The sequence below is a fragment of the Callionymus lyra genome, chromosome 3 (assembly GCF_982586985.1).
Source record: "Callionymus lyra chromosome 3, fCalLyr1.hap1.1, whole genome shotgun sequence".
Classification (NCBI taxonomy): domain Eukaryota; kingdom Metazoa; phylum Chordata; class Actinopteri; order Syngnathiformes; family Callionymidae; genus Callionymus; species Callionymus lyra.
In genome coordinates, this window is record NC_141820.1 from 16,112,289 (window position 1) to 16,126,416 (window position 14,128).

Sequence of the window (14,128 nt, forward strand, 5' to 3'; positions counted from 1 at the left end):
CTTCAATCTTCTTGAGTAAAGTCATTTATACTGTTTACACTTGTACCTACAATGTCTTTTTAAACTGCATCATGCACCCTAGGATTGTTGGAATAGCTAATGCAAGGTCATATCAACACTTTAAAGGGATATTGCCAGGAATCTTCCACACAAAGAAGACTGCAGAAGATAAAAAGTTGAACAATACGTACCTCTCTTTTTATTTTAACTCAACACTGAGGCATTATTTGGATTTATTTTTTTGCATTAGCTGTAATAAGAAACATTGTTTTTGAGGAATGTGCGAGCTAAACATGTTACAACATACATTACTTGTTACTAACTCTGTGAGAAGTAGTATTTCATGGCCACAAATTAGTGTTAAATATCAGTTTGGATGCAATACCCAAGTGTTTGCTCAAGAAAGTTGATGAACCAATCAGGTGTCAACGGAATGTCATCAGTTTATTATGAGCCAGAAATAGAATATGACTTTTAATGATGTGCATTGACATTGAAAAAAAAGGCTCAATTATATATTACAATTTCAATAAAATATAATTTCAAGACAATATTTATGGATCACATTTTGAACATCATCTCTCCCGCAGCTTGTAGACACTCTGGTTTTCCTCCCACTGTCCAAAACATTGCATTAAGGTTAATGGGTGAGAATCAAATTCCATCGAGAACATCTTGAGCAGTTTTCAGTCTTACAATAAAGTTTCTAAGATTAATTCCATCCATCTCGTTTTTCGTAATAAGTAGGACTGATCAGCTCCTGTACATACAGCTCCCTCTAGAGACCACAGCACCACACTGCACTACAGTTTACATGACTATCTCCAGAGGTGCATTAAAGTTATCGCTTCACAGTGACCTTAATGTCACCACCAGAGAGATGGATGTTCCCTCCGTGGACAAGTGTAACTCCAGTGATAATCCCATCTGAGACAAAATAGCAGGGAGGACATGATGTGTGACCCCGGGGCCCGGCCCACTTCATTTGTGGTGTAGGAAGCTATTTCAGCCAGTGATACAAGTTTTGTGACTTGAAGAGCTAAAATAACTATACACTGGGCAAATTAGAAGGGAACATAATTACAACAATAATTTCAATAAAGATGTTATTTTTAAATAGATTAACAACAAAACTAACTATATATAATGTAGAATTGTCAGATAATTATGAAAACAACAACACAACTGAAAACTAAAAACTTAAAGAAGATTATTTCCCAACCTTGGTGATTTTTTTTGGTCTTTGATTGATGTGGACCCTGTCCTGGGGTCACAGTCCTCTCTGGAGTGCCCTCTGGAACTTAAATATACATATATATTGGTAAGGGGGCAAAAACACTACTGAGGTTATACAATATACAATACAGTTAGGATGTATGTCATGTGAGGAAATGCAAGTGAAAACGCCCTGAAGCCCTGGATCAAAAGAATAGATCATGTTTTATTTGCTAGTTCAGAAGTTCAAGAAGTCATTCACTGATATGAATCACTAGTATAAATATTAGTGAGTTAGTCACATAGTAAAAGCAATGTGAAAAGACATGTATTATTTCAACTGAGATAAACCTCTACACTTAGGAAAATGATGTCACAACACGATCTGGAGCTTCTAATCCATGTGTTCGTATCTTCTCGTTTAAACTATTGTAACAGTTTATTTTGTGTCTAAACAAGAAGGATCTGTCTCGCCTGCAGTTTATACAAAACTCTGCAGCGAGAATTCTGAGCCGCTCTAGTAGAAGAACTCACATTTCTCTGATCCTTAAAACTCTTCACTGGCTGACAGTTTTTTTCATGATCAATTTAAAATTCTGGTTCTTACTTTCAGATCTATTCATGGTCAGGCTCCTCCTTACATCAGTGATCTGATCCAGACTTACACCCCAGCTCGGGCTCTGAGGTCTGTGGATCAGAATCTACTGATGGTTCCTGAACACGTTTCTGGACCAGAGGAGAGAAATCCTTCCAGGCTGTTGCTCCTTAGCTTTGATTTGGATCCTCTCCTCTGTCCACACCTGGATCATCTTCAATCTAGATGAAAGATAAGCAAATTATACCAGTTAACAATATGACATCAACATCAACAGTGAATAGTTTAATGAAACTTTTCTATCAGTAAAGTATGTACATGAGAGGATTTTAAGATTATTAAGCCAGACACAAACATAAGGGCTACAAAATTAATCATCATTTTAATCTAGACCAAGATAATATCATACATTATAAATAGAAAAAAATCCTCAAATGTCTGTCTGATGGTGACTCCATGTAGAAGGGACATGTATAGACACATAAACTACAGAATTCTCATGCATAATTTCAAGGTGTTTTTTAACAATTAATTTAAAAATCAATTTGAGTGAATAGAAGTGCCTTACAAACACACTAACAAATGATAGTAAATAAATACTTTATAAGTACTAATGTATGTACCAAGACGATAACATTATATATGGGCAGGTTGACACTAAAAGTAACATCCGGTCACTAAATGCTTAGGCTAGCTAATAGATAGAATGAGATAGCTAATGTGTTTAGGAGCATTAGCTAATGTTAGCCAAAAGAGCATTTAAACTTATAATATATAGTTTAACCTATGCAATATGTCAATCATCCTATCTTCATATACGCCAGACTTCTACAGTCCAGCGTTAGCTCGTTTATTCTTCTGGGTGGTATGATATGACGGTGACTCTCCCTCGTTTGTGTATTGTTCCTCTGGACTTGTGTTTTCTTCAACTCTTGATTATTCTTGCCTCTTTTTTCTGTTACTTTTGTTTTTTTAACTAGGTTTTTGGTGAGTTTTTGCTTTCTTGATTATTATGGACTCTTATTTGTTCCCCCCTATTTTTAGAGGTTAGTGCATCTTGCCACCACAATGGTCTGGATTATTGCTATTTTTCTTTTGATTCATTGAACATTGGAACTAGATAGATAGATCAGATAGATTGACTGCTTCGGGAAATTGGGTTTCCAGTTCGATACGGCAAGTTTCATAAAAGCAAGTACAAAGTGTAAACTTGGAATGAGAGAAAAATTTCCAAATTCGTATCCTGCAATTTTGTGAACCCTTTTAGTAGTTTTTGTTTGGACACGTGATTATAGTTTGACATTTTTTTATTCACCTTTAACAGGTTTGTCTCAGTAAAATAAACAATATTTATACTTACATTTTAAAATAATTGAAACATGTAAATCCTTTATCTTTATCTAACAATTGTGTTATTGCACTGAGAACTATTCTTTATGTCAGAGATAAAAATCACATTCCAGGACTCTCGTTTAACCATTTTATGTGCAGAATGGTTTGTAAATAACTCTTATGGATTTACTCTATCGTGAGTTTGCTCTGCTTGAGAAGTGTAAATGCATTCCTTTACATTACAGACCGTTTTCTCTCTTATACCCTTGACTTGCTAACAAATCAAGTGGGTTCTAAATCACTATTGCTCTGAATTATCTTCGTTAAATTGGCGTATAGATTTTTCTAAAATTACACAACAATCCGTGCCGCTCAATATAGAATTAATCTTTCAGGTTTTTTTTCCATTTATTGTCGACATTATCATAAAAACAATCATTGTCACGACACGAATCTTTGCTCTTGTGCACAAAAGCTCCTCTTGTGTTGTCAGTATAATGTTACCATGGAAACAGCATATCAACCAAGGACTCCTGTCCTTCCTCTCTCTTTTGGAACAAAAAAAACCAACATTCTTCATCTGTGAGTCAGTGGTATGTTGGGGATGTTTCATGATGAAACAATGTTTTTCAAAGGCCACTAGATGGCACTCTTTGGCACATTTTCAATGAAACATCACATTATTTTTTAAACTAAGAGTGCCATCTATTCATCTTAAAAATAAATACTCCGATTAATCTACAATATATGATACTCTTTAATAAGATTTACACTTGTTCTTTGTTGTTGCGTTTGGACATTAGTCTGAGAAAATAAAGAACATTTTAGTAATAATAAAACATAATATTGTTATTTTATATTAACTGAAATCAGTAAGTACTTAGATTAAAACAGAAAATAATGAGTAAAAATAAGATTAAAGCGATCACAGTCGTTGCTGTTACAATGAAAAAAAAAATGGTGTCATTGTCGGTTATTGTCCTCTCAGGTCTCTTCATCTGAATTCATATTTTTTGTTTAATCATGAGAAGAAATCTGCTCCCAAGACAGTTATTTTACATTTCACACTTCGGTGGTTACAGTTTAAATGAATTTATTACAAAGACTAACAAACCGGAAAGTTTAAAATAAAAAAAAAGGCTGCAGTTATAACTCAAACCAGAAGAGGGCAGTATAGCTGCTTCACTTTTTTCTCCATCAACGGTCAAGTCACTCACATTCCATTTTCTTCCCCCTTTCTCCTACTAAAGAATTTTGTGGCAGATATGAGTTTTTAAAACACAACATTTACCCACTAATAATTCGCAGATATCCTCCTCTGACCCTGGCCTTGACTGACGGGAGAATCTAATGATGATTGATGATTTGAGTTGAAAGTTTTTCTTTTTTTTTTATCGCTCTGTCTGCAGAGAAGATGTGATTAAATGAATAGATTTATGAGAATGACTTGCTCTTTTCTGACATATTAATGAATCACGCCGAGATTCCTGTCTAGATTTGCCTCATCATTATCTATAGTTTGTGGAAATTAACTTTGCTATTCATGTATATATATTTTTATTGCTGTGATAATGTGAGGAGTTTAGTTTTATACGTTTTTTCATGTTGTCACCGACAGGATAAAACAAAAGCTGCTAAGGATCAGGTTTCAAATCTTCACATCTTCATGGAGAGCAAGGTTAAAATCTTCTGTTTTTTGGTTAATTTGGATGCGGGGCTGACGGTGTTTTTCATGCTTCAGCAGAGCGTGCAGGGAACGTTCATCACTCACAAACACACACACACACGTGCACACACACTCACATGCACACATGCTTTGTTTGTGGTTTGCTCCAGCGTTTATCCACTTTGAGCCGCGGTGACTTTGAGCGAAGGAGAATCATCTTAATTCACCATATGGTTGATATAAAAGACACAGAAGGTCAGTCCATCAAAATAAAGTTATCGATGATTGGTTTTTTATTGCTCCACATCTATTCGTCCAATACGTGGCTGAGCCTTCATCCCAGTTCATCAGAGGATCCTGTGAAACTGCTTCAGTATCACTACTTTTTTATGATTGTTACTGATTGATATTTCAAATCAATCATGAGCAAAATGTCTTTCCTTCTTTTATACTTTTTGTGTTGGTGTGTTTCTTCGCCCACAGCTTTCAACGCTTAAAAAAATGAGTGTTAAAGAGGGATAGTTAATCTAAAATTTAAATTTTAACTTGTTTTCTCACCCTCATGTCGACTAGGGGTTGGGATTATTCAATCTGTTTCTTTTTTAATGTCCATCTTGTATTGAAGCAACAACATGAGGAATTGATCCTGAAAATAATCTTTAAAAGTCTTTTTTTAATTGTTTTTTAGCGGAAAATCCTTGCGATGTGTTTCACTGAGGAAAGACTTCAAGCAGCAGCTGAGAGACTGAAAACTTCTGCGACCAACAAACTTAAAATATAGACTTGTTTTATTATTTTCCGGAAGAACTCCTAATGTGGAGGCTTCAATACAAGATGGACGTTACAGACGAGCAGTATGGAGGTGTTTGGATGTTTTTAAGTTTGTCTTTTTTTAAGTTGAAGATTAAAGTTAAAATGAACAAACATGTTTGTCTATAACTCTAAAAAAGAACAGATTACTCTGAAAATAATCCCAACCTTTAGTCGACATGAGGATGAGCACAAAATTAGTGAAGTTTGAATTTTGGGTCCTTTAAGGGTCCCTTTAAAATATAATTAAAAAACAAAACATTTATGCACTCAGTCTGCTCTACGCACTTGTTGTATGGAAGCATATCAGTGTCATCAGAATAAATGCTTTTTTTTTAATAATTAAATGTTATTCCAAATTGTTGTTGTTGTTTTTTTACACAGAATTTGATAGTCTTATAATAAGTACAATTACAATAATTATTAATTAAAAGTTGTTTTTTTTTCAATTTGTGACCTTTTCATTTAATGCTCAAATGTTGGTATAGTCATGCCACCAGATAAAATCAAAAACACAGTTTACAAAAAATATAAAACATGGACAAAGTCGCAAGCCCCAAAATATATATATTATTATTATTTTATATATTTTTTAATGGACCTCAGCAAGTTCAAACGACATAGAACAAGCAAAGATTGATATAACTTAATATTGCACTTTTTTTTTAAAACAAACAAAGGTCATTAATTCCTTAAATTTAATTTAATTTAAAAAAAACACTGATCTCTCTGTGATCGAAATAAATAACACTTGATACGTGTTTTTTATTTTCTAAATGGACGAGAGGAATTTTACTTTCATCACTAATTTCCTCTCAAAACAATCTTATACGCACATAAAAATAGAAACAATACTATTTTAGCAGCACAGACGGCCAGCTTTTTGTCGAAAATAGTTCCGCACTACGACCGCTTTTCGGAGGGAGTCCAGGGTCATTGGTACACGGACCAGCTCTAGTTGTCATTTAGTGTTACCACGAGGAACAAATATAATTACACTGCGGGCCAGAGTTTGACAAATATACCTCAGATCACATATCGTTGGAGAATCATTTTCTAATACTATAGTTTTGGATGTTTTTATAGCTTTTGTGAGTCACATTAAGTGACTTTCTGGATCAGATCTGGGCCCCAGACCTGGGTTTTAATTCAATTTAATCTAATATTTAGTTTTCTATAGAACTAAACCAAAGATGAGATTAAATTGAGTTAAAATTAAACATACCTTATTTAAACATCCATTCTTGTATCTATCTTGTGCTACTTGCAAACGTAAAATGAAACCTGAAGTGCTTCACATATATGTCGGTGTCAATTCTAATCTGCCGCAGGTGAGCTCCACATCTCCGCCTCCTCACCTCTGTAATCTCTGGCTACACGAATGATCTCAGCGTGAACCTGCAGCACGAGCAACAGGCGGGCAGGATTAGCCATGTGCTTTAAACAGAGGGGGGGCTGAAGGAGTTCCTGGAAGTGCCGGAGAACAGGTTTGAATATAATAACGCAGGATGATCAGTGCGTCGACTCTCACCTCCTCTGCGGCGCCGCGGCGGATCTTTAATCCGCGCTCGCCTTCGCTTCGGACGACGCTGCGAGATCTGGTAACGTAAAGCTGCGACTCGCTAATCTCTGCAGCATCTCCCGGTTATAATGAACTGTCGGTTTCCAGGAATCAGAGAAAATGAAGATGAATGTGAACGAGGGTTGAAGGAGAAGCAGGACCTCCCTCCTGTACCCGTTTGTTCTCGGGCGTAACCTTTTCATTTCCTTCAAATTAAAACGAACGCACGCCGGGTTAGAGGGCTGAATAATCATCTTGTTGAGGAAGTATAGTTGAACTCCCAGAGTTCCACGGGGCGAGAGACAATAGCAGAGACAGCGGCTGTGCTTGGGTTGCACTTGAGAAGAAGCCATTGGATGGTGAAGCTTCGTGAATCTTTGTCCTCATTTTTAGAGCTAGTTTCTTAAGTGTACATTGAATTCTCGGCCACATAGAACAAACGTTTATCGCCCCAAATAATGCGTCCGAAACAGGACGTTGAGATGAAGCAAAACCAGATATGATATTCTCATTGAAGAACGAGGACGCAGAGGTTGAGTCTAGAAGATGATTTATTCCTGTGGTCGTCTTAAATTCACACAGTAATAAAACACTAGTTTACACTTCGGAAAAAACAAAGCAATACTAGAGCTATGTCTCAAATCGCATACTTCTCGTGCACTGGCGGTTAGTATGCATCAGGATAGTGTACATACTAACAAGTACGCAAATTCTCGACAGGATAGTACGTCTCAAATCAAACACTGCCGCTACAAAATAACCGAAAATGACGCGACAGCTTCTTCTACTACTATCTAATGCTTACCAGTGGTCGGAAAACTATCGCCGACACTTGACAGAACTTTTTCGCCAATTAAAAGCAGTTATTAAGTTGTGTTTCATTGTGTTATTACTGTTGTCGTGTTATTTTCTAGTAAAATTAGTGCTTTCTCGAGACAGTAACGCCGGTATCTTCTCCGAAGACATGTCGTCAGTGACGTAGCTTCTGTTTAGCGTCATCTACTAAGATGGCGGCCGTTGAGGGTGGAAAGTGTCCATCGATCCATACTCAGTTTTGTGGGCGTTTTAGTACACCAATTTAGTGTGCATGGCGCACTATATTTCGCATACTAAGAATTGAGACGCACTTATGCACTAAAAATACTAAGTTTAGGTACGCAAGTAAGCGAATGATGCGTTCAACGGTGTCGGGATTGCTATGGTGCCTTCAGGGCTTTCTAACAACTATTCATTTTTCTGTTAATTGTTTATTGTTAATAATATATGTTTCTATTGGTTAATCCTTATTATCTTACATGTGCATTTTGATGGCTATTAAATCAATGTTTAGATGCATAATAAAAATCCATAAACTCAGAAATAGAACTCGTTTATTTCCAGTGTATTGAACGTGACAGTGCAGAATAAAAAGCAATTAAATACATTTAAAAAGTTTGATGAAATACATTAAAATAAAAATACTTTACATCCTGTAAAAGAGAGTACAAGTACAATAACCAAGAAAAAAAACTTTGTGTGCTGTACATTTCGTTGTTTAAAAAAACACTGAATTCTTTTACGGAATATATTGACATTAATTTTTTTTTACGTTGAATTGTTTTCAATTAATGGGGTTTTTTTCAACTTTTTTTTTTACACAAAGAAATTTACTATGAATTCATCCATGAATTGAAAAATAGGGATTAGCAAAACTGTTCTTAAAATGTTTTTTTCAAGTCATAGTCTGATTTTGATGCTGAAAAATTCATTATTAGAAAGTCATACATTTACTTTCATAGAAACCCCACATAATATTTCCCTTTGAATGCTAAATAATTATTATTCCATACACATTGACACACATTATTCCTCGAGGTTTAGTAGGACAACTAAAGTTGTATTAGGGTGACATTAGTGACGTGACATGAGCCCTAGACTTCCAGATAAAATAAAATCCTTCATCGATTCGCTAATTATTTTCTACATGAAAAGAAACACACAGATTCAATGGTGTGTGTCATTTCTGTAAAAGTTTTCGAGGCCTGAGGTGAAATATAGAGCTGGTTTGTTAATGGAGGCTCTTAAAAAGTGCCTGTCATCAGATGTTTATCGTCGCAACGGTGCCAACCAGGTGGGCTTAAAACCTTGGACCTGCCTCCGAATGTTTTATTGATCGCATCCCTTGTTGTCGTTCGAAGAAGTTATGATGTAACCGAGAGAAAACCTGAGAAAGTACCAATTGTAATTCAAGGTAAAGTGCAAACTGTAGAGAAGAAGAACTTTCTTTTCAAAAGCACATTTTCAACAATAAGTTGTTTTTTGTGTAGATTTAAACTTAGATACTTGGATACCTTAACCACCTACTTTAGTTTGAAGATCAGACGATTATACTCCAGTAACTCAAATCTCTCCATACATCAAGGTACCATTGGAAAATAAAATCCAAAAGCAATGTTTTTCATGTCAGCCAAGTCTTACTTGACCAACTAGACGACCCTAGTCTTAGTCTTAGTCCAGTAACAGCTTCTTGATGCTCACAGCAACCCTTGGAACTGCATTTGTCTAAAACCAATCCTATTTTCTCTTCCAAACTTCACAACAGCACAACAAAGCTAATGAAATGAGATTGCCTTTCCTAACTCTCCCATTGGCATTTACTAGAGCTCGCCTCAGTTCAAAGATGTCCGAGTTAAAAGTTTCCCTGTCAGCCGTTCGTTATTCAATAGCAGACTCGACTCCAGGCTAACAGTTTCAGCCGCTGTTCGTTTGAATCCAAAATAATTTGTTGAGGTTTTTCGTCTGTACTGGGCTTTTTCAGCTCCAAAGAGAGTTAGGAATGTACAATATCTTAGGGGTTTACATTACTTAAATGTTATGGTCTGTTCCTCGTGCTATTATCAACATTTCCTAGAAATATCGTCATTTTTTTTTATAAATATGTATCTTAGAATGGCTGGTGTTTGGTTCTGGGGGTTATTTTTCACTTATTTTGTGTGTTGTCATATTCCATCCTTACTGATTCTGAAATATATGATTATTTATATAAATAATGTAGTATTTTTGTCATGTCCTGTCATTTATGTTCCCTTTTGTCTCACTTCCTGGTTTTATTGTGAAGTCCGGATCCTTGTCTTGTTCACTTCCTCTTGTGCTCCTGATCTAATCGCCCTGATTCGTGTCACCTGTGTCTTCGTCTCACCTGATCCCTGATCCCCCTCAATTGTTGTGTTTAAAACCCTCCTTTTTGTGTCAGTCTCTGTCGTGACGTCATATTTCCCTGGTATGTTTATCACTTGTTTATTGTCTCTTGATAGTTCACAGTTGGCTGATCTTTTTGTGTCTGTTTTATCATCAAGTAGTTTGTTCATTTAATCCTGGCTGTGTCCTAAATCGCGCACTTCACCGAGTGCACTGGTTCACTGTAAACGTTAAGACAGTACTTGTCCAGTGTGCCAATTTGGACAGGATAGTCTTGAATCAAACACTGACACTAAACACTTACAGAAGTAACTCGACAGCTTCTTCTTCTTCTACTACTTTTTAACACTGATTAACATTTGAACACTATCTTTGACACTTGACAGCGCTTTTCGCCAATTCACACAAGTTATTAAGTTGTTTCATTTTGTAATTACCGTTGTTGGGTTGTCTTGTGGTAAAATTTGTGTTTTCTTGAGACATTTACGCCGGTATCTGGTCTGAAGACGTGTCCAACGTTTCGTAGCTTCCGCTGCGTCACTACGATGGCGTTAAGGGTGGAAAGTGTCCATCCATCTACACTCAATTTTCTGGTCATTTGAGTGCTCATTGCGCACAACATTTCCGCACACTGCTAATTGGGAGGCAGTTGTGCACTTAATATATTAAGTGTAAGTGCAGACGTGCGCGATTCTGGACACAACCCGTTTCCCGCCTCTGCCTTTGGGTTTCCTGCCCAGAGTCCTAACTGGTTTTGTTTTAGTTCCTAAATTAAACAAGGTATGTGAGGTTAAAAAAAAACATTTTAGTCTCGTCTTTAAATTATTTTTTTATTTTAAATATGTTTGACCCAATCTACACACTTAAATAAAGGTGAAGTAAGTGTACCTGGCGCCATCTGTGGCTAAATAAGAATTGCAATGTTGCTTGAAGAACAAAGATGCTTAAAAATAACATTGTTTTGGGTCTTGAGTCAGTAACATTCATTCAGTCTTATGAATATGGAAGTGATGGATTCATTGCTCCTGGTTCTATTGGAGTACAGGACAAGGTTTTTATATATATATATATATATATATATATATAAAATGAATTGGTGTGGTGAATTAAGCATGAAAAAAAAACATGCAAGGGTATTGATTAATGTATATAAGGATGGGTGTAGAAAATGAGTGTAAATTTGCTGTATTATTCAGTAGAAAACCGGATTAAGCATTAACTACTTTACCAGTAACTGTCAAGGAATACCCAGATGCGGAAGACGATACAATTACAGTTTAATACGAAGACACAGTGCAAATACAACGAATGTCCAGCAGATGGTGGCAGTGTAACTAGAGTCCTTTCTCTCAGTCCAACAATTACAATTTTAAGTCCAACAATAGTCTGTAAATAAAAGAGACGGTTCCGGCGGTTGCAAGTCTCGAGATCCACAGGGTAACAAGGGCAACGTGCCGACGCCGAGTTTGAGAGGACCCCTGCCTTTACAGTACGCCTGGCTGTAGAGTGCTCATCGTCGGCAGCGCTGGATCTCGCGGAGCATCGACCTCACTGACTGTCGAGAGAGAGAACGAGCAGGAAACCGTGATACAAAATAAAAGGAATAACGATGACTATTCGTAGGATAACTCTATACACACACTCTTTTGTCCACGTGCATGTGTTGCTGTAAAACGACAATCCGACAGAAACGGAGATTTGTTGTTTTTAACCAACTGTCAGACTTTGAGTTATTTTTGGGGAGTCGGCTGCTGCAGAAAAGGATAATTAGTTTGTGACTGTTCTGCCATCGTAGATCTTTCTGCTTCCTAGTTAAGGATGGTGATTCATGCAGTCTGACACCATGAAATGAATCGTTTGTGTTCATCCAATCAATATCATCAATCATCCATAAAATAAATATTTCTTTTTATTGCTTCACAGCCCTCAGTTTTTTAGAACTTCCCCTATCCTGCCTTTTTATACTCGATAAGAACAAGTGCATCATGGGACGCTGCCGTTAATTACGCTCCTGCTATCGCAGAGAAATGCAGCTTTGTGTGAGAAAATGGACGGAGCGCTCCATGTGATAACAAAGACCCCCTGATGTGTCATATCTGGGCTCTCAGAATTAGGATGACTGGTTTATGAGCTGGATCAGTCCGTAATCTCCACCGCCGCGTCCCGACGGAGGCGAGCGTATTAGCTGTCGGCTGTCCGCCTGAAAAGAAGAGCTTGGGATGAGGAAATTGAAAACTCTTGTCAGTTTCTGTTTTTTTTTTTTTATATAATTAGTTTAGATAACGAGTCAAAATTCAAGTATTCACTCAAGTTAAATGTTTAATCTAAATGGAGACGAAGAAAATTGTACAGTGTTCGCGTTATTAAAATGACCCATATTAAGGTACAAGGAAACTATTTGTTCCCATGAAGGAGGTTAACTGAACACATAACAGGGCGTTTGTCTTCATTTGAGTGTGAAAAATGTGAATGAATGATATGCAGGAGAAAGTATTTAAAGTTTTTTTCCATTATTTATTTTATATATATATTATTCACGGTGAGACTCTCCCATACTTTTCGAATAACATGTATTTTTATGATTAATATTATCATTATTATTGTTGATATTAATTAAAACTGCTCTTCAAATGGGACCTGGGGTTGACTCGGAGACGGCAGTTGCACTCATTTCCATTGTGGCTGAAGTGCCGAGATTAAATTCTACGTATAGGATTAGAACTTGGGAGAGCGACAGAGCCATTTTCAAAATCTTAACGAACTATTTAATCGGGGATGAGGGACCATTTAGGGGAGATCAGAAATATTTTTTTCACGTATTTTTCATTTTAATTTCTGCTTTAAAAATGAATAAAATGCCGACATTTTACTATTTTTCTTTAGGTTTGTAAGGATTCCTAACTGGAGTATGATTTTGTTTTTTTATTTCGTCCAAAAATAGTTTCTAAATGATTATGTGCACCAAAAAAAAGGATTAACAATCATTCTTTGATAAAAGTCATTTTCCATCTTTTTTTTTGGCGCTAAATCAAAGTCCTCAAATCACCTGCTCCACTTTAAAATCAGACTAAAGACTAAATCTCTAATCGACAGTTTTTGCTCTTTTTTTTTGTCGTATTTCTTGCACCTCAAGGAAAAAAAACATTTTAATTAAAATGCTTTTATACCATAATATATTTTTTTCCTCCATAGTTATTTTGTTATGAATTGGTCAATAAATTACTGTATATATGTTGAAATAATGTTCCGTAAACAGTTAAAATGGCAGTATAATTTAAAAAAAAAACAACTAAATAATATTTTATTGAGGACAAATGGCTGTGACTTGAAGACTTGCAGCCATGCATAGAAAAGTTCCCCCTGTCCCGTGTCCTCCACTCCAAAACAGAATTGTAATTTCCGTTGACTCTCCTGCTCAGACGAGGCCAGACTTTTACCCTGCTTGAATGATGATGGCAGGAGTTTATCCTTGTATGAAAACATCGAGGTCCAAACTGAATTCAATGTTTGAAATGATCTACAAAGCTCAGGTAACCTTCCTCTCTGGGTCAAATGCAAATGTGATGATACTTTTAAAGGACTTTGAAAAAAAAAAAAAAAAAAAGGTCTGTCATCTGTGTCGCTCCATTTGCTTTATGGGAGAATTCCTGAACTCATCTGAATACAATGTTGTCGCTTGTGTCCGGTGGAGCGACGCCACCGTGATGATGTCCACAACCGTCGCTCTATGGGTGAAACTTAACACGTTACGAGGCTCAGTATTGTTACTTCA